The sequence below is a fragment of the Coregonus clupeaformis genome, chromosome 13 (assembly GCF_020615455.1).
Source record: "Coregonus clupeaformis isolate EN_2021a chromosome 13, ASM2061545v1, whole genome shotgun sequence".
Taxonomy (NCBI): Eukaryota; Metazoa; Chordata; class Actinopteri; order Salmoniformes; family Salmonidae; genus Coregonus; species Coregonus clupeaformis.
The window spans coordinates 19831355-19854196 of NC_059204.1; the positions used below are offsets into that span (position 1 = coordinate 19831355).

At 42.7% G+C, this 22842-nt stretch overlaps 1 protein-coding gene across 1 annotated transcript in view; it reads right to left on the bottom strand.

The window, feature by feature from the left end:
• The window catches only part of LOC121579416 (delta-sarcoglycan), a 286780-nt gene extending 265540 nt beyond the window's left edge, over positions 1 to 21240 (bottom strand). The window contains exon 1 of the mRNA XM_041893999.2: positions 20785 to 21240. The gene's annotated coding sequence lies outside the window, so the exon portion shown is untranslated. The remainder of the gene's footprint in view (positions 1 to 20784) is intronic.
• Positions 21241 to 22842: the final 1602 nt, after the last annotated feature.

The following is a 22842-nucleotide window of genomic DNA, read 5'->3' on the forward strand; positions in this document are numbered from 1 at the left end:
TGCAGACTTTTCTTTCTTTATATCTGAAAGGTATTGCCGGCAACAAAGCCTGTACTTTTATTTCTGCCAACCCCTCAGTATGTCCCCTTTCATCTAACAGGCTTTGGCACGCATTAAATCATGAACATTCTATTGTTGTTCTCCGACATCAAACTTGTCCTTGTCATTATGAAAAAGTATAAACAAAACTTTCAGTTCTTGGGACGTTGTGTCATGGTCCCCTGGAGGTTTTGTCCCAAGAACATCCAAAAAAATTCCCAGGGACAAATCGGGAACTATAAAAATGTCCCCCAGAGAACATTCCCTTGGGACCATCACGTGACGTCCCAAGGACTAGTAAAATGAAAGTCTTGAAAACATCCTAAAAAGGTCCTTACATGGTCCTCAGTAACGTCCTGGGAATGTAATGGGAACTAGACAAAGGTCCTCTAGAGAACATTCCCTTTGGACATTCACGCAACGTTCTTAGAACGTTCTCAGATAGTCAGTGGGATAACATTGAGCCGAAACCCTCAAGGGGACCTAATGGGAAAGTCGCCAAATGTCCTCAGGACGTCCCCTGTTTTCTGGGCAGCAACCTTACCTTAGGTCCAGCGCCAGCTCTGTCTTGACTCCCTTGGGTCGGCGAGCCCAAGCGGATTATTATGTTCAAATGGTAACAAAAACAAATATATACCAAAATGAAAACTACAAACAGGCATGATTAAACCAAAGATTAAAAACCAAAGTGAAAGGCCTCATGGCCACCAAACAAACCAGCAGCCTGGTGGCAACTTGGGACACTGACTGATGATCATCTTAATTGGCTGAACCAGATATACTTATCAAGGCTTCCTGGCAGCACAGCACTTGGACATGGTTGGTGCTGCCACCTGGGGGATGGAGTGTAGAATCCTGGTATAGTGTGTTGCCCGTCCTAAATCATAACACTGTGAAAAGCTCTTATTCTCCCTAATCTTTCCTCCCATGGAGCCGCCAAGCTCCTCTCTAATTGGAGCCCAAATGGTCTTCCTTTTTTAGGGGAGAGGTGGTGTAAAGACACTCACACAGGTCAACAGAAGCAATGGAAGCAATTTACATGTGCCATGTGCAACGCCATGGGCAAGGGCCAGAAGATAAGAAAATCAGGGGGTTAGAGAGCTTGAACCATGGTGTTTTATTCATGCCAACAAAACTTAATAATTAATAACTGAATTCCTAAGTGATTGTTGGTCAAGAAATTACGCAACGAGGTAAGTATTAGAGGCATTACATGCAGACAAAGGTCCTATACACAGAATAATGATTTTACTATACAATATAATACCTCCACACACACGCATGCACACACACACACACACACACACAAACACACACATACACACACACACACACACACACACACAATCATAGGAGTTCATTATGGTGGTTGGCAGCCAACTCTGTTCTTAATGCTCTGTCATTTTGTAATAGTCTAACTGTTTCCTGAAGGCCATAGACATAACAATTCCTTTAAGATGGGATTTTTGTCCAGCTCCCTCTCCCTGGAGATTTTGTGAAAAGGCACCAGAGCCCGAGGAATTTGTAAGGTTTGACAAAACACAGGCTGGTGGCCAATCAAAAGCTTCATACAACTACAGCTAAAAGTGGTCTCACCAAGAGAAGGCAAACAACAGATGTCTTACGTGGAAAGATATGTTAATGAATCTGGTTATCAAGATCCCAAAATGTTCTATCACGTTAAGATTAATGCAACTCGCACATGCCTGTCAATATTATCCTGTCAACATGATCCTCTGAAGGGAGGAATAGAACAGTGTGGTACAATTGTAAGTATAGACCACAATAGCAGACGGTTTTGGCCAAATGTTGACCAATCGTCATCCAAACAATTATCATAGGTCACATTCCACCTGCTGATGTGCTGCCCATAGGGTAATAGCACCTGTCTCTTTGTTGTCAGACCCTACCCAAACACACACACACACGCACACACACACACACACACACACACACACACACACACACACACACACACACACACACACACACACACACACACACACACACACACACACACACACACACACACACACACACACACACACACACCCTCCTGCAGGACTTAAGAGTTGTCTCTAAATGAATGTGTCTGTGTAACTGTTAATGTGCCAGTGTGTGTGGAGACCAGATTCCATTAGTCTGAGAAACCCCAAGGGCTGCTGGGACACAACTGATGGTTTTATGGTGTGTGTGTGTGTGTGTGTGTGTGTGTGTGTGTGTGTATATACTAAAGTTTTGAGTTTTATTGGTCCTTAAGGTTGAGAAGAGAAGGGTAGAGGATGAGTGGAGGAGGGAGACAACCATTCAAAGACGGGATGAGTTGGGATGAGTGTGTACTCACCCTAGTCAGTGAGCAGAGGCAGCAGGTCAGTGGAGTAGCTGAACTCTAGGAAGGCAGTGTGAGGGCATAATCCTCTCCGAGGTCTCACTCTGGTTTGACATCAGTGACCACGGCGCTGCTGCTAGTGCTAGCTGGTACTGATGATGATGAGCCACCCACAGCAGCAGAGGCAGTAATGCTACTGGTTGAAGTGATAGCTAGGCTAATGCTAGTGGTTGTTAAAGAGCTAGGCCTGGGTCTATCTCTGGGCTTGTCGTCGTCGTGTCCTTTGCCTCGACGATGATGGCAGTTATATCAGTGACACCAGTCTTATTACTAAAGAAATGTGTTAACTTAAGTAATCTTTCTGTTAAATCTTCTTTCTTTGTTTTTATTTTCTCTGCCCTCTCTGAAAGCACTTCATTGCTGCAGCGTTACTTTCAATGAAAGTCACGTTTGCAATCATATAGCGTGAAACAATGCACGGGAACTCTGTCAGGGTGATTAATTACACTTATTTCTACTACTGTGAGAAAAACTTGGATTATATTAATATATTTCCTTTGCATCTTTGAAGCTATCCACAGATTTTGCTGCTGCTGAACCAACCTGCTGAAGCAAGACAGGAAGAGAATGGTGAGCTGAGCTGTGCCTCGAGCAGAGAATGGGGGGGGCCTCGAGTGGAGAAATTATTGCATTATTATTTATTACTAATATATATATATATATATATTTTAATTTATGCCCCAGTTTACCAAGCCCCTGATGATGTGAGGCCTGAGGCAATTGCCTCTTCTGCCTAATTGTAAGTCCACCACTGTTCATGCTCTTATTCTGTGTGTGTTTGAAATGGAAGGGGGGGATTGTATACACATGAATCCCATGTGAGGACTACTATACATGACAAGATGTCAGTGGATGGATCTGGAAAAACATTATTTGAGAAGATATTAGCCAAACAAACTCTCTCTAAACACACACTAAAAGCTATAGCTTAACCTTGCATTTGTTTAATACCAATTGTTAGCTTCATATTTCCGATATGTCTGTTTCAGCATATTAGACCTTAGTGCTGTATAGGTTTAATAATAATGGCATAATGCTGATGCCAGATCAACCGTGGCTTGACTTTTGATTGAGTGCTATTATAACGGGTAAATAGACTCACCCCGTAAAGAATCGGACTGCATTCAAAACATATTAGCAATCAATTTTGCCACCATTGCCCATCAAAATGGAACTCCATATTGGGCAGTGTGTATTTATAGATCTGCAGAGACGTACAGTGAGGGAAAAAAGCATTTGATCCCCTGCTGATTTTGTACGTTTGCCCACTGACAAAGAAATGATCAGTCTGTAATTTTAATGGTAGGTTTATTTGAACAGTGAGAGACAGAATAACAACAAAGAAATCCAGAAAAACGCATGTCAAAAATGTTATAAATTGATTTGCATTTTAATGAGGGAAATAAGTATTTGACCCCCTCTCAATCAGAAAGATTTCTGGCTCCCAGGTGTCTTTTATACAGGTAACGAGCTGAGATTAGGAGCACACTCTTAAAGGGAGTGCTCCTAATCTCAGTTTGTTACCTGTATAAAAGACACCTGTCCACAGAAGCAATCAATCAATCCGATTCCAAACTCTCCACCATGGCCAAGACCAAAGAGCTCTCCAAGCATGTCAGGGACAAGATTGTAGACCTACACAAGGCTGGAATGGGCTACAAGACCATCGGCAAGCAGCTTGGTGAGAAGGTGACAACAGTTGGTGCGATTATTCGCAAATGGAAGAAACATAAAAGAACTGTCAATCTCCCTCGGCCTGGGGCTCCATGCAAGATCTCACCTCGTGGAGTTGCAATGATCATGAGAACGGTGAGGAATCAGCCCAGAACTACACGGGAGGATCTTGTCAATGAACTCAAGGCAGCTGGGACCATAGTCACCAAGAAAACAATTGGTAACACACTACGCCGTGAAGGACTGAAATCCTGCAGCGCCCTGCTCAAGAAAGCACATATACAGGCCCGTCTGAAGTTTGCCAATGAACATCTGAATGATTCAGAGGAGAACTGGGTGAAAGTGTTGTGGTCAGATGAGACCAAAATGGAGCTCTTTGGCATCAACTCAACTCGCCGTGTTTGGAGGAGGAGGAATGCTGCCTATGACCCCAAGAACACCATCCCCACCGTCAAACATGGAGGTGGAAACATTATGCTTTGGGGGTGTTTGTCTGCTAAGGGGACAGGACAACTTCACCGCATTAAAGGGACGATGGACGGGGCCATGTACCGTCAAATCTTGGGTGAGAACCTCCTTCCCTCAGCCAGGGAATTGAAAATGGGTCGTGGATGGGTATTCCAGCATGACAATGACCCAAAACACACGGCCAAGGCAACAAAGGAGTGGCTCAAGAAGAAGCACATTAAGGTCCTGGAGTGGCCTAGCCAGTCTCCAGACCGTAATCCCATAGAAAATCTGTGGAGGGAGCTGAAGGTTTGAGTTGCCAAACGTCAGCCTTGAAAACTTAATGACTTGGAGAAGATCTGCAAAGAGGAGTGGGACAAAATCCCTCCTGAGATGTATGCAAACCTGGTGGCCAACTACAAGAAACGTCTGACCTCTGTGATTGCCAACAAGGGTTTTGCCACCAAGTACTAAGTCATGTTTTGCAGAGGAGTCAAATACTTATTTCAATTTCTAAAAATTTTGACATGCGTTTTTCTGGATTTTGTTGTTGTAATTCTGTCTCTCACTGTTCAAATAAACCTACCATTGAAATTATAGACTGATCATTTCTTTGTCAGTGGGCAAGCGTACAAAATCAGCAGGGGATCAAATACTTTTTTCCCTCACTGTACACTTTTGATGGAGAGAAATCAATTTGTCAGTGCCAGAGCTACTTTCAAGTGACAGTTTGCAGAGCTAACTGGAGCCCCAGGGGCTAGAGGCAGAGGAATAGAGGGAGAGAGAGGGAGGGAGGGAGAGAGAGAGATATTGAGAGTTAAGTCTAAAACTGTGGCCAAAGGACACATTGGTTTACCCAATAAATTATTGGGAGGTTATATATAGAGTGTGCAACACTCTTTATTATTATTTTATAGCCTACAGTTTACTCGCCTTTAGTCAGCACCTCTACTAACTTTTTGGGGTGTGTGCCAGCTCATGCTTTTCAAAGGACAGCTGAAACCAACACAAACCAGCACAGTCTCTGGCATGACGTTGCCATGTGAAAGGTGTACAGAAAGTCAAACAAAGTGCAGAAGATCATACAGGTAACTGCATCCCATCATGCTTAGGATCATGTATAAAAACAAACAGGAAGAGGCAACATGAGAGGGTTAACTGGGCCCAAAATCTGTGTTCTCCAGCAGGTGGTGTTGTTTTTTAACCAAGCAAGGAGTTTATAATCTATATGGAGGTCAATGAGAGAGTGTCGAATTTGGTTAACAAAAAATCAAATGGCTTATTTGATCGAATATAAGTTTCGTAATGATTAGGTTGTTACGAGTGTACTGATATAAGTAGGACACGTGACACCCCGGCAACTTTGAGAAAAAACACTATATCGGAGTTGTGCTTGGGCGTCACTAGTTACCACAGCCACAAAGACATAAACCCCACCTATTTCTACAATGTATCTTCTTAAAAAGTGATTTTAAACCTAAGCTTAACCACACTGTTAACCTTATGCCGAAACCTAACCTTAATTTAAAACCAAATTCTTTCAATATAGACCATTTTGACTTTGGTAACTAGTGTAAACCATTGTGCAGTTTGTTCACATGCGTATTTACATTTTAGTCATTTAGCAGACACTCTTATCCAGAGCGACTTACAGTTAGTGAGTGCATACATTTTTCATACTGGCCCCCCGTGGGAATCGAACCCACAACCCTGGCGTTGCAAGCACCATGCTCTACCAACTGAGCTACAGGAGGGCCGGTATGAAAAATGAGAGCGTATCTGCTCTCTCATTGGCTAGAATGGTCCCAGCTGATCTTGCGTCCTCCCGACTGCATTCTATTTTTGAATACATTTATTTTCATTGTTAGAGCAGCCATTAGAGTATCTGGTCAATATTTTTATGTTGGCCATTATTTTAGCTATCATGACAATGCCCCCATCCACAGGGCACGAGTGGTCACTGAATGGTTTGATGAACATGAAAATGTTGTAAACCATATGCCATGGCCATCTCAGTCACCAGATCTTAACCCAATTGAACACTTATGGGAGATTCTGAAGCGGCGCCTGAGACAGCGTTTTCCACCACCATCAACAAAACACCAAATGATGGAATTTCTCGTGGAAGAATGGTGTCGCATCCCTCCAACAGAATTTGGATGGTGTGTCATTACACCCAGTCATTACAATGATACAGGCTTCCTTCCTAACTCAGTTGCTAGAGAGGAAGGAAACCGCTCAGGGATTTCACCTTGTGGTCAATGGTGACTTTAAAACAGTTACAAAGTTTAATGGCTGTGATAGGAGAAAACTGAGGATGGATCAACAACATTGTAGTTACTCCAGAATACTAACCTAATTGACAGAGTGAAAAGAAGGAAGCCTGTACAGAATAAAAATATTCCAAAGCATGCATCCTGTTTGCAACAAGGCACTAAAGTAAAACTGCAAGAAATGTGGCAAAGAAATGTACTTTATGTCCTGAATACAAAGCGTTAAATTTGGGGCAAATCGAACACAACACATCACTGAGTACCACTCTTCATATTTTCAAGCATGGTGCTGGCTGCATCATGTTACGGGTATGCTTGTCATTGGATTTGCAACAGACACCAGGAGACAAATTCACCTTTTAGCAGGACAAAAACCTTAAACACAAGGCCAAATATACACTGGTGTTGCTTACAAAGACGACATTGAATGTTCCTGAGTGGCCTAGTTACATTTTTGACAAGACTTGAAAATTGCTAATTTTGTACAATCCAGGTGGTCAAAGGTCTTAGAGACTTACCCACGAAGACTCACAGCTGTAATCGCTGTCAAAGGTGATTCTAACATGTATTGACTCAGGGGTGTGAATACTTATGTGAATGAGATATTTCTGTATTTCATTTTCAATAAATGTGCAAACATTTCTAAAAAAATGTTTTTTCTTTATCATTATGGGGTATTGCGTGTAAATGGTTGAGAGAAAAAAAATGATTTAATCCATTTTGAATTCAGGCTATAACACAACAAAATGTGGAATAAGTCAAGGGGTATGAATACTTTCTGAAGGCACTGTATATCCGCCTATCACACCTACAATGACACTCTTGCACACACACACACTCACACACTTAAACTAACACTCTCACACTTACACACTTACACACAGTCACCACCACCACGCACACACCCACTCACCATGCTGCCATACTGTTTACTATTATGATTTGTCCTGCTACCAGTCCCTTTCTCCTAATCCCCACCTACATGTACATACAGTATCTACCTCAAACTGCTCCAGTGTCCATGCACATTGTAAATGTGGTATTGACACTGACCCTGTATATAGCTTCTTCTCTTATTTCTTATTTCTTGTGTTTTCTTTATTATATATACATATTTTCTTTATTAGTTATACTTTTTTGATATTGATCACTGCACTGTTGGTAGAGCATACAAGTTAAGCATTTCACTGTACTTGTGCATGTGACAATAAACTTGAACTTATGCTGTGAATGAGAAAGAGGTGTGCATATACATAGAATACATGAGTGAAACTGAGATAAAAGGCCTTGGGTAGAGAGAAAAAAATAACTTGAGTTGACAAATGTTCCCATAAAGCCTGCAATATGCCCACAGGGATTTGTCGACGTTTTCAATAATTATCAATTTCTCATCCTTCCATTCCTAGATATTTTAATTTAGTCCAAGGAAAACCATGAGTTAAGAAAATGACATCTCAGAAGCTCATTATTCAAAGCAGCCATCCATTCAACAGGTAAATATGGCCATCGCTCATAAAGTCAATATTATCTATGAAGCCTGACAGCATTAGTCTCACTTTACATATCTTGAGTTCTTTCTGCCCTCCGGTATACAACAACATATACACTTGAGCTTGCAAATGTAGCCTACTTACAGAATACAGTATGTTAATGTTGGAATAGTCAGCCATGTTAAAAAGTAGCATCTAAATTCAGAAAACAAATATTACCCAGAGGCTGCCAATGCTGCCAACGCAACCGCTGTTCCAGTCCCCTTGCTGGGAGAATCTGCATTAAAATTATATGCTGCATTATTGTGCACTTAATTGCGTGCCCGAGGCACTTGTGCTGAGTTTGTCATACCAGAGAATTCAGTGGCTCGCGTCTGGAGATGGAAATCAAATAATTTATGAATTTGCTTCCTGACTCATTTAATTTTCTCCACAACTCAAAGGGCCCTCGTGTCTGGTTTCCTCATCCCTGTAAATGGTACCAAGTGTACACTAAGCATGAACGTACACACAGATACACACACACGTGTGCACACATAGACACATACATACACACACACATGTATGCGCACACACCCACAGATGCCTGCACATACACCAGTGACGTGCGGTAAGGTCGGTGGCTGGGTAAGCACTGGCTATTATCAAAGCCAGATTTACAAAAAAATTAACCTTGATGAAGCCTAAGTTCACCATACAACAGCTCCAACAACCAGAGTGACATAGGCTATTAACCGCAATTTACACAAATCTTTCATCAAATGTAAATATCAATATAGCCAGCAAGCGATAAGGCGATTCCGTCAGCAGAAGCAAAACATAGTTTTTGTATGTCAGATTGTTCTGGCAATTCTCACATACAAACTTAATTGATGGTGTTGGAGTCGTGCCTGGCCATGCAGTCATGGGTGAACAGGGAGTACAGGAGGGGACTGAGCACGCACCCCTGAGGGGCCCCCGTGTTGAGGATCAGCGTGGCAGATGTGCTGTTACCTACCCTTACCACCTGGGGGCGGCCCGTCAGGAAGTCCAGGATCCAGTTGCAGAGGGAGGTGTTTAGTCCCAGGGTCCTTAGCTTAGTGATGAGCTTTGAGGGCACTATGGTGTTGAACGCTGAGCTGTAGTCAATGAATAGCATTCTCACGTAGGGGTTCCTTTTGTCCAGGTGGGAAAGGGCAGTGTGGAGTGCAATAGAGATTGCATCATCTGTGGATCTGTTGGGGCGGTATGCAAATTGGAGTGGGTCTAGGGTTTCTGGGATAATGATGTTGATGTGAGCCATGACCATTCTTTCAAAGCACTTCATGGCTACAGACGTGAGTGCTACGGGTCGGTAGTCATTTAGGCAGGTTACCTTAGTATTCTTGGGCACAGGGACTATGGTGGTCTGCTTAAAACATTTTGGTATTACAGACTCATTCAGGGACAGGTTGAAAATGTCAGTGAAGACACTTGCCAGTTGGTCAGGGCATGCTCGGAGTACACGTCCTGGTAATTGTGAATGTTGACCTGTTTGAAGGTCTTACTCACATCAGCTACGGAGAGCGTGATCACACAGTTGTCAGGAACAGCTGATGCTCTCATGCATGCTTCAGTGTTGCTTGCCTCAAAGCATGCATAGAAGTAATTTAGCTCGTCTGGTAGGCTCGTGTCACTGGGCAGCTCGCGGCTGTGCTTCCCTTTGTAGTCTGTAATAGTTTGCGAGCCCTGCCACATCCGACGAGCGTCGGAGCCGGTGTAGTATGATTCAATCTTAGTCCTGTATTGACGCTTTGCCTGTTTGATGGTTCGTCGGAGGGCATAGCGGGATTTCTTATAAGCATCCGGGTTAGAGTCCTGCTCCTTGAAAGCGGCAGCTCTACCCTTTAGCTCAGTGCGGATGTTGCCTGTAATCCATGGCTTCTGGTTGGGGTATGTACAGTCACTGTGGGGACGACGTCATCGATGCACTTATTGATGAAGCCAGTGACTGATGTGGTGTACTCCTCAATGCCATCGGAAGAATCCTGGAACATATTCCAATCTGTGCTAGCAAAACAGTCCTGTAGCTTAGCATCTGCATCATCTGACCACTTCTTTATCACTTGTCACTGGTGTGTCCTGCTTTAGTTTTTGCTTGAAAGCAGGAATCAGGAGGATAGAGTTATGGTCAGATTTGCCAAATGGAGGGTGAGGGAGAGCTTTGTACGCATCTGTGTGTGGAGTAAAGGTGGTCTAGAGGTTTTTTTCCTCTGGTTGCACATTTAACATGCTGGTAGAAATTAGGTAAAACGGATGTAAGTTTCCCTGCATTAAAGTCCCCAGCCATTAGGAGCGCTGCCTCTGGATGAGCGTTTTCCTGTTTGCTTATGGCCTTATACAGCTCATTGAGTGCAGTCTTAGTGCCAGCATCGTTTTGTGGTGGTAAATAGACAGCTAAGAAAAATATAGATGAAAACTCTCTTGGTAAATGGTATGGTCTACAGCTTATCATGAGATACTCTACCTCAGGCGAGCAAAACCTTGAGACTTCCTTAATAGTAGATTTTGTGCACCAGCTGTTGTTTCTAAATATACACAGACCGTCACCCCTTGTCTTACCAGAGGCAGCTGTTCTATCTTGCCGATGCAGCGTATATCCCGCCAGCTGTATGTTAACTATGTCGTCGTTCAGCCACGACTCGGTGAAACATAAGATATTACAGTTTTTAATGTCCCGTTGGTAGGATATCAGTGATCTTAGTTAGTCTATTTTGTTCAGTATGAGGTGAGTAATCGGTGTCCTGATATCCAGAAGCTCTTTTCGGTCATAAGAGACAGTGCAGAAACATTATGTACAAAATAAGTTACAAATAACGCGAAAAAACACACACAATAGCACAATTGGTTAGGAGCCTGTAAAACAGCAGCCATCTCCGTTGGAGCCATTATTCTAAGCATTGCCTACCCTGCCTGCACGTCACTGGCATACACCCACATGACCAAGTTGATTGTTCTGCCAGAAATCTTAAACCTAGAGTAACGATTCAGATTTTTTTAATCCACATAAATAATAATATAATAATAAGCCATTTAGCAGACGCTTTTATCCAAAGCGACTTACAGTCATGCGTGCATACATTTTTTTTGTGTATGGGTGGTCCCGGGGATCGAACCCACTACCTTGGCGTTACAAGCGCCGTGCTCTACCAGCTGAGCTACAGAGGACCAGCCACAAAGTGCAGGTACAATAGCTAAACCTGACAGGTGCCATTCACATTACATAAAACATGGTAGCTATACTCCTCAATGCCTGAAGAAATATGCCTACCCCAATAGGTGTGAGAGCAGAGAGTGAAACTCAATTTAAAACGCAATCACTTCCAGAATAGAACTAGATCCAATTGATGGTGCTCAGCAATTGTGTTGCCTCTACTTGTCAATAACTACCACAGTGAATGATGTGCCTAAACAACCAGTCAAACCAGTCAGCAAAGTGGTGATTTTTCAATGCCTTGTTTCATAGGTCTATAATCATATTACAATCTATCTGCCAAGCCAATGGCCAGATCGAAGGTGACTCATGCCTTGATTTACTTTAATCAATAAACCATCAGAATGATTCTTCCAATGTGCATTCTTATATACACCATTCAACGATCATATGGGTCAACAAAATAACGCACGGTCCTGATTTACAATAAATATGCCTTATATGCCTTATATAGTAATAACATGGTAATATCATGTTTGTACAGTTTAAATAAACTGTATATACACAGTTATACGCATAGACCCTGCTAGTGTTTGATCCGTTTTGGGCTTTTCAGCTTTTAAAATCTGTGCTGTTAATTGGGACCGAATGCAGTATTTCACATAAGCTGCGTTTACATAGGCAGCCAAATTATAATATTTCTTCCACCTATTGGTCTTTTGACCAATCACGTCAGATCTTATTCAGAGCTGATCTGATTGGTCAAAAGACCAATTAGTGAAAAAAATATCAGAATTGAGCTGCCTGTGTAAACGAAGCCACATTAGAAGAATGTCTGAAAACCTTAGCTAGCTTTATAGGAATTTGAAGACAGATTGTATAACTGGGAATGATTGAAATTGCTAACGGCACAGTTTCAGTGCCTTAAACACACAAACACAATGCAACACGACATTCATCTCAATAGCAACACACGCACGATGTGAACATTGTCAGCAGGTTGTCAAACGTCTTGTTGCCATAGACTTTGACTCATGAATTAATAATGCAGGTGTACATTTGTTGAAGCAAACATGCACGCGTGCAAAAATACACACACACAACACTGCGAGTACACCACTACAGACACACAGACAGACAAGCGTGCACACACACACAAACACACACTCACACACACGCACACGCACACACAATAGCAGTACCTAGTGATGTTAACATTGTTTTTGTGTTGGATAAGGGGATCTAGCTGATAAATATTTGAAAGGAGCATCAAGTGTTTGATGCAGAAAAGCTGTTATGGAAGTTGCCTTAGAAGACCTGTTCTTATCCTCCAAAACATACAGTTGAAGTCGGAAGTTTACATACACTTAGGTTGGACTCATTAAAACTCGTTTTTCAACCACTCCACAAATTTCTTGTTAACAAACTATTGTTTTTGCAAGTCGGTTAGGACATCTACTTTGTGCATGACACAAGTAATTTTTTCAACAATTGTTTACAGACAGATTATTTCACTTCTAATTCACTGTATCACCTACCCTAACTAGAAACCGTGGATAGATGACAGCATTCGCGCAAAACTGAAAGCGCAAACCATCGCATTTAACCATGGCAAGGTGACTGGGAATATGGCAGTATACAAACAGCGCAGCTACTCACTCCGCAAGGCAATTAAACTGGCAAAACATCAGTATAGAGACAAAGTGGAGTCGCAAATCAACGGCTCAGACACGAGACGTATGTGGCAGGGTCTACAGACAATCACGGACTACAAAAGGAAAACCAGCCACATCGCCGACACCGACGTCTCGCTTCCAGACAAGCTAAACAACTTCTTTGCCCACTTTGAGGATAACACAGTGCCACCGACGAGGCCCACTACCAAGGACTGTGGGCTCTCCTTCTCCATGGCCGACGTGATTAAGACATTTAAGCATGTTAACCCCCGTAAGGCTGCCGGCCCAGACGGCATCCCTAGCCGTGTCCTCAGAGCAGCTGGCTGGTGTGTTTACGGACATATTCAATCTCTCCCTTTCCCAGTCTGCTATTCCCACATGCTTCAAGATGGCCACCATTGTTCTTGTACCCCGTAGCACTCACCTCTGTCATCATGAAGCGCTTTGAGAGACTAGTCAAGGATCATTTCACCTCTACCTTACCTGTCACCCTAGACCCACTTCAATTTGCTTACCGCCCCAATAGATCGTGGTCCTCTGTAGCTCAGCTGGTAGAGCACGGCGCTTGTAACGCCAAGGTAGTGGGTTCGATCCCCGGGACCACACAAACAAAAAAATGTATGCACGCATGACTGTAAGTCGCTTTGGATAAAAGCGTCTGCTAAATGGCATATTATATATATTATAGATCCACAGACGATGCAATCGCCATCACACTGCACACTGCCCCATCCCATCTGGACAAGATAAATACCTATGTAAGAATGTTGTTCATTGACTACAGCTCAGCATTCAACACCATAGTAACCTCCAAGCTCATCATTACGCTCGAGGCCCTGGGTCTGAACCCCGCCCTGTGCAACTGGGTCCTGGACTTCCTGACGTGCCGCCCCCAGGTGGTGAAGGTAGGAAACAACATGTCATTCCTTACTAGTTTTGTGTATTGGGTATGTGTTGTAAAATAGTTGGATATTACTTGTTAGATATTACTGCCCTGTCGGAGCTAGAAGCACAAGCATTTCGCTACACCCACTATAACATCTGCTAAACATGTGTATGTGACAAATAACATTTGATTTGATTTGATTCCAGTGGGTCAGAAGTTTACATACACTAAGTTGACTGTGCATTTAAACAGCTTAGAAAATTCCAGAGAATGATGCACTTCACAAAATAGATGGAATCATGAGGAAGGAAAATTATGTGGATATATTGAAGCAACATCTCAAGACATCAGTCAGGAAGTTAAAGCTGGTCGCAAATGACGACCCCAATCATGCTTCCAAAGTTGTGGCAAAATGGCTTAAGGACAACAAAGTCAAGGTATTGGAGTGGCCATCACAAAGCCCTGACCTCAATCCTATAGAAAATGTGTGGGCAGAACTGAAAAAGCGTGTGCGAGCAAGGAGGCCTACAAACCTGACTCAGTTACACCAGCTCTGTCAGGAGGAATGGGCCAAGATTCACCCAACTTATTGTGGGAAGCTTGTGGAAGGATACCCGAAACGTTTGACCCAAGTTAAACAATTGAAAGGCAATGTTACCAAATACTAATTGAGTGTATGTAAACTTCTGACCCGCTCAATGCCGCTGTCCTCGCAAGGTGAGGTATTGAAATGTATTGAAAACAGTGGTGTCAATAACATTGACCCCTTCCTTTTGAGAAAAATAAATATTACTTGTTAAACAAAATCTATTTTATTCTGAGCAATTGTATTAGTATAAAATAATATAATTTCCCAATTTTTTAGCATACAATATACAGTGGGGAAAAAAAGTATTTAGTCAGCCACCAATTGTGCAAGTTCTCCCACTTAAAAAGATGAGAGAGGCCTGTAATATTCATCATAGGTACACGTCAACTATGACAGACAAATTGAGTATTTTTTTTCCTGAAAATCACATTGTAGGATTTTTTATGAATTTATTTGCAAATTATGGTGGAAAATAAGTATTTGGTCACCTACAAACAAGCAAGATTTCTGGCTCTCACAGACCTGTAACTTCTTCTTTAAGAGGCTCCTCTGTCCTCCACTCGTTACCTGTATTAATGGTACCTGTTTGAACTTGTTATCAGTATAAAAGACACAACCTCAAACAGTCACATTCCAAACTCCACTATGGCCAAGACCAAAGAGCTGTCAAAGGACACCAGAAACAACATTGTAGACCTGCACCAGGCTGGGAAGACTGAATCTGCAATAGGTAAGCAACTTGGTTTGAAGAAATCAACTGTGGGAGCAATTATTAGGAAATGGAAGACATACAAGACCACTGATAATCTCCCTCGATCTGGGGCTCCACGCAAGATCTCACCCCGTGGGGTCAAAATGATCACAAGAACGGTGAGCAAAAATCCCAGAACCACACAGGGGGACCTAGTGAATGATCTGCAGAGAGCTGGGACCAAAGTAACAAAGCCTACCATCAGTAACACACTACGCCACCAGGGACTCAAATCCTGCAGTGCCAGATGTGTCCCCCTGCTTAAGCCAGTACATGTCCAGGCCCGTCTGAAGTTTGCTAGAGTGCATTTGGATGATCCAGAAGAGGATTGGGAGAATGTCATATGGTCAGATAACACCAAAATAGAACTTTTTGGTAAAAACTCAACTCGTCGTGTTTGGAGGACAAAGAATGCTGAGTTGCATCCAAAGAACACCATACCTACTGTGAAGCATGGGGGGTGGAAACATCATGCTTTGGGGCTGTTTTTTCTGCAAAGGGACCAGGACGACTGATCCGTGTAAAGGAAAGAATGAATGGGGCCATGTATCGTGAGATTTTGAGTGAAAACCTCCTTCCATCAGCAAGGGCATTGAAGATGAAATGTGGCTGGGTCTTTCAGCATGACAATGATCCCAAACACACCGCCCGGGCAACGAAGGAGTGACTTCGTAAGAAGCATTTCAAGGTCCTGGAGTGGCCTAGCCAGTCTCCAGATCTCAACCCCATAGAAAATCTTTGGAGGGAGTTGAAAGTCTGTGTTGCCCAGCGACAGCCCCAAAACATCACTGCTCTAGAGGAGATCTGCATGGAGGAATGGGCCAAAATACCAGCAACAGTGTGTGAAAACCTTGTGAAGACTTACAGAAAACGTTTGACCTGTGTCATTGCCAAATACTTATTTTCCACCATAATTTGCAAATAAATTCATAAAAAATCCTACAATGTTTTTTTTTCTCATTTTGTCTGTTATAGTTGACGTGTACCTATGATGAAAATCTTTTTAAGTGGGAGAACTTGCACAATTGGTGGCTGACTAAATACTTTTTTCCCCCACTGTAGCTCAGTATAATAATTATTTATTGCATACTGTCATTTATGCTCATCTTTATCAAGGGTGTCAATAATTTGAAATAAATACCCCTTGACTTTTTCCACATTTTGTTACGTTACAGCCTTAATCTAAAATTGATTAAATTAGGTTTTTTCCCTCATCAATCTACACACAATACCCCATAATGACAAAGCAAAAACAGGTTTTTATAAATGTTTGCAAATGTATACATATGCATTCATACCATTTACTCTGCACTTTGTTGAAGCACCTTTGGCAGCAATTACAGCCTCTAGTCTTTTGGGGTATGACGCTACAAGCTTGGCACACCTGTAGCTCAGTTGGTAGTATGTGGTAGTTGTGGGTATGGGATTCCCACAGGGTCCCGTATGGAAAATGTATGCACTCACTAACTATAAGTCGCTCTGGATAAGAGCGTCTGCTAAATGACTAAAATGTAAATGTATTTGGGGAGCTCTGTCAGGTTGGATGGGGAGCGTCGCTGCACATATATTTTCAGTTCTCTCAAGTGATGTTCGATCGGGTTCAAGTCTGGGCTCTGGCTGGGCCACTCAAAGACATTCAGAGACTTGTCCCGAAGCCACTCCTGTGTTGACTTGGCTGTGTGCTTAGGGTCGTTGTCCTGTTGAAAGGTGAACCTTCGCCACAGTCTGAGGTCCTGAGTGCTCTGGAGCAGGGTTTCATCAAGGATCTCTCTGTACTTTGCTCCGTTCATCTTTCCCTCGATCCTGACTAATCTCCCAGTCCCTGCCGCTGAAGAACATCCCCACAGCATGATGCCGCCACCACCATGCTTCACCGTGGGGACGGTGCCAGGTTTCCTCCAGACGTGACGCTTGGCATTCAGGCCAAAGAGTTCAATCTTGGTTTCATCAGACTAGAGAATCTTGTTTCTCATGGTTTGAGAGTCCTTTAGGTGCCTTTTGGCAAACTCCAAGTGGGCTACCATCTTTTACTGAGGTGTGACTTCCGTCTGACCACTCTACCATAAAGGCCTGATTGGTGGAGTGCTGCAGAGATGGTTGCCCTTCTGGAAGGTTCTCCCATCTCTACAGAGGAACTCTGGAGCTCTGTCAGAGTGACCATCTGGTTATTGGTCACCTCCCTGACCAAGGCCCTTCTACCCCGATTGCTCAATTTGGCCAGGCGGCCAGCTCTAGGAAGAGTTTTGGTGGTTCCAAACTTCTTCCATTTAGGAATGATGGAGGCCACTGTGTTCTTGGAGATCTTCAATGCTGGAGACATTTTTTGGTACCCATCCCCAAATCTGTGCCTCGACACAATCCTGTCTCGGAGCTCTACGGACAATTCCTTCAACCTCATGGCTTGGTTTTTGCTCTGACATGCACTGTCAACTGTGGGTCCTTATATAGACAGGTGTGTGCCTTTCTAAATCATGCCCAATCAATTGAACTTACCACAGGTGGACTCCAGTCAAGCTCTAAAAACATCTCAAGGATGATCATTGGAAACAGGATGCACCTGAGCTCAATTTTGAATCTCATAGCAAATTGTCTTTTTTTTATATATAAATTTGCAAAAATTTCTTAAAAACCTGTGATCACTTTGTCATTATGGGGTATTGTGTGTAGATTGATGAGGAAAAAATAATTTAATCAATTTTAGAATAAGGCTGTAACGTAACAAAATGAGGAAAAAGGGAAGGGGTCTGAATACTTTCTGAATGCAATGCATGCTATATATGGGTTCTAGTTACACATCTACAAAGTTTGCACCCTTTTCTATCGGAAGAGAATAAAAAACAAATACAAAGCTAAAAACATTAATTCTTAACAGGTGCTTACTTAGTTTTCACTGGAACAAACTATCATTCAGTAGAGAGAGATACGGTTGTTTTGTCATAAGACAGGTTCTGTGATTGTCCTCAGACAGACAGTTGAAGCAGACAGGTACTTTGAGAACCAGACAGAGTGTGTTTGCTATGTTCTTTCCTAAATCCAAGGATAGCGGCTTCATCTGTGAGCATTCAAAAAACAAAAAAGGACAACTCCTCTTCTTTTTATTCATAATGGTTTCGCAAACCCCCATTAAGTATGTATTCAGATTTATTTGAGACTTGCCTTTTGGTGCTTAGTTTGAACATTCCTCCTCTGAGCTCTGCATCCAGCTTAGGATTTTGTTCTTGCGGGACTTCAAAATAAATGCGAATAATAGTTATATTTTTTATATATTTTTTAATTATTTAACTGGGTTTTACGGTTGTACATTTTAAAACACAAATGCATGTGGAGTCCCACCAATTAGAGGATGTCTGGTTGGCTGTTCATTAGTCAAGGCGAAGTCAGCCTCCTGTTTCCTCTGCCCTCAAAGTACAGTAGATATCTACGCCTCATACGCTCCAAACATGATTCAATACTACAGTAAGAAAGCACAATAACAGAAAATAAAGAAAATGTAGGCCTACCCAAAATGTGTCTGAATAGACAGCTTTTCAATTTTACTAAAAGCCTGACAATAACAGAAAAACACAGAAAAAAATTACCCAAAAAAGAAGCCAAAGGTTTCCAAAAGGCTGGCTCAGTCACAGTCTCTTCCAGGGATAGGAAGTTCATTTTATTCATATCATCAACATCATATTCCTCATTTTATGACACACACAGAACGTTCTGAATGTAACAAGAACACTGAGTAGTGAGGTCAGATATGTAAAAGGATTGATTTGTTTGAGGGGCAATTCTGTACCGAATGGTGAGAGGCAAGGGTACCTTTGCTGTCCTTGGCATTTAATAAAGTAGGAGGACTTTCAGGTGATGTCCTTTTCAATCTAATGTGTTTACTCTGTTTGTGTGTGTTTGTGCATGTGTGTGCGTGTGCTTATGTTTGAACAGTCACAGACAGGGAGCTGTTTAAATCGAAACACCTCACTTATCCTGATGCAGTATGCATTGTCAAAGGTGTATATTCCATCTCAAACACTTTCCCCATTTCTGTAATCACAGCATCTTCTACACTCACCCTAACAATATCATCATCCAGTAGGAACCTCAGCTCTGCCCTGCACTGAGCAGCCCCTGCTGCTCTATAACCTCCCAAATCAAACTTTGTGTCAGTATTTTACATGAATAATGATCTGCTTCTGTGAGCAGCAATGCTCCCTCTACTGCATCTTTCTACCATCAGGCCAATACTAAAGACGGAGGCACAGCGGCAATCTTATCTTCAGCAGGTGAGCAAAGCAGCTAATTCTGTCTATCTGTCAATTGATTTCCTCCAGAGGCGTAGAGGGATTTCTTTTCAGTGGCTGGGCAGGCTGCCAACTTGCCCCCCAAGTGCTCATTACACATTCATTCCCAGTAAAATGTTGTTATTCTGGGGATAGATTCTCTCCCTCCGAGGCCAGACACACCAGGCAGTTGCAAGCCACAGAATAGGTGCATATGATCACACATGACTCCCCTCTGGGCACAGGGTGAACTCCATACAGAAGAGAACTGTGGGATATGCATCAGGCCAGGTGGGTGTCCTGCATTTCTGCATCTGCATTCATGTGTGTATGTGTGTCACTTAAAGTACAGAGAAATCTCTCACTATCAGAGAGTAACGGAAGAAGGCATAACCAAGATTAATCCACCCCTCTCTTCATCCGACCATTTCATTCTAGTAAGTAACCCATCTCCTTTTTGCACAGAGAGAGGACTCTTTCTGGGGAGACACTATCACATATTGTCCAAATGAGAAAACATTCAACAAAATGACAAAAAATACTAGCCCAAATCTCCAAATACTCATTGTAAGAAATTATTCAGTCACCTAGAGTAAGCACCCTTCTTCTCAAGTACCATGTAACCTGCATCCATTATCAAATGATTGACAGTATTTTAATTTGACTCCTGACTTGATAAAAGTACCATGTGAGTGCTGAGATTAAATGCTTAAGTATTATTTATGTTCACTGCAATAAAGCAGCAGATTTAAAGCTTCCCTGACTGAAAATGACTTCTCATCCTGCATGTGTTCTCATCCTGCATGTGGAAGAATTAGACGTTTTTGGGAATGTATCTATGTCACCATTCATCTGTGTCAATAAGCTGTGCATAATCCTCTCTAACAGTACCGAAGACAGAGCCACGGTTTATTGTAGTCCAAGTGTAAGTGGGAAAACATTTCTGACAAGTCTTTTAAATAGGACAATTGAAGACTAACCATACATTAAACTGCACAACATTATGCAAACCCCTCTCTTTGAGCAAAATTTCACTGCGTGTGATAATTTCCTGAAGAAGAGAACAGTTATTTCGACTGTAAGCAGCACAGCAAACGAACAAACCAAAAAACACATGATAAAGTAAAGCAAGAACCTACCTCTTAGTCAGACGCCAAAAATCACAGTCTTGGACAAGTCAGAAAACCATAGAGCTGATGAGCAGCCAGTTTCTTTTCTCTCGATTTGGCTTCTAAGAAGGAATTTCTTCGAATGTATATCTACAAAAGCGTGGAATCCAGCGGCGGACTGCGCTCCATGGGGCTCTAGAGCAGCAAGGCTGACATTGCCTCCGGTGGCTGTGAAGGGCTGACTCTTAGGCAGGTAGAACTGAAACAGGAGGATACAAGTGCTCTGCAGTAGTCCTCTCTTCTGTGGCTTGGGCAGGAGAGGGAGAACTGAGCATCTTTTTGTGAAGTAGAAATCCCAGTGTGAACACCGCCACGCGACTTTAATCCTCACACGTTTTCAAAAGCAGGTAGGAGATTAAGAAGGTTGGGTAGCGTCAACATTGTTCTTCCTAAAGAAGCAACCTCTCTCTTTCCCCCACATCCTTCTGTGCCTCTTTATTTATTTGGGACTGGAGCTATGAGAGAGAGAGTGTGTGTTTGTGTGTGTGTGTCAGAGAAAGTGTGTGTGCGAGAGAGAACAGGGAAAAGGCGAGAGAGGGAGTGAGAGGAGGGGAGTAGGAGAGAACGAGGGAGAGCGAGAGATTGTGAGAAGGAGAGAGAGAAGCAGGAGAGAGCGCAACAGAGAGAGAGCAGGAAAGAGCGAGGGAGGTAGAACGCTTGCACTGTCAGTGACTACATTAGCAGCGCTGAGTAGGTGGAGTTTTCTTTGCAGCAGAGAGCATCATTATTTGAAATCCAAAGGAGGAAAGAGAGAGTGAGAAGGAGAGAGAGAGAGAGAGAGAGAGAGACAGAGAGAGATGAGAGAGAGAGAGAGAGAGAGAGAGAGAGAGAGAGAGAGAGAGAGAGAGAGAGAGAGAGAGAGAGAGAGCGAGGGGGAGAGAGAGAGAGAGAGAGAGAGAGAGAGAGAGAGAAGCTAGAGGAGGCTGAGAGAAGACGGGATGGAAGAGGAATAGAGCGGCGGGATGAGAGAGAAGGAGGTGTAGAGGTTAAGGAAACACACAGGAGGAAGTGAAAGGATGAGAGAAGCAAGAGAGTGAGGGAAGAAGAGAAGACAGAAAGAATTAACAGAGAGTGTTTCCAGCTGTATTGAAGTTGGCAAATTGACTGCATGATTCCCACTAGAGGTCATAAACATTGATTAGAATATTTAAAGGAACACACTTTGCATTTAAGAGCCAGTCAGAGAGTTCAGCCAGAGTCAATCAATCCCATTCATGAAAAGGTTATCATTGTTCATTGTTTCATGAAGATAGGAGTGGATATGAAGTTGTTGTATTATTCCATAGGCAATTGGGTTTATTTTAATAGGGGTCCGGTGGGGTTTTCCGGTTGAAATACTGTAATCTGTACATGCAATTAAAGGCAGGGTTGTCTGATGTTAACTATCCATCAATATTAATGAAGTTTGGAGCTGAAGACGGATTATCTGGTATACACTGAGTGTACAAAACATTAGCTCTTTCCGTGACATAGACTGACCAGGTGAATCCAGTTGAAAGCTATGATCCCTTATTGATGTCACTTGTTAAATCCACTTCACCAGTGTAGATGAAGGGGAGGAGACAGGTTAAAGAAGGATTTTCGAGCCTTGAGACATTTGAGACATGGATTGTGTATGTGTGCCATTCAGAGGGTGAATGGGCAAGACAAAATATTTAAGTGCCTTTGAACAGGGTATGGTAGTAGATGCCAGGCGCACCGGTTTGAGTGTGTCAAGAACTACAATGCTGCTAGGTTTTTCACACTCAACAGTTTCCTGTGTGTATGAAGAATGAACCTACCTGTTAAAATAAGGGTACATTTTTTAAATAAGAATGGTCCACCACGCAAAGAACATCCAGCCAACTTGACACAACGGTGGGAAGCATTGGAGACAACATTGGCCAGTATCCCTGTGGAATGCTTTCGACACCTTGTAGAGTCCATGCCCCGACGAATTGAGGCTGTTCTAAGGGCAAGGGGGGGAGCTAATCAATATTAGGAAGGTGTTCCTAATGTTTTGTACACTCAGTGTAGATCTGCTACTCA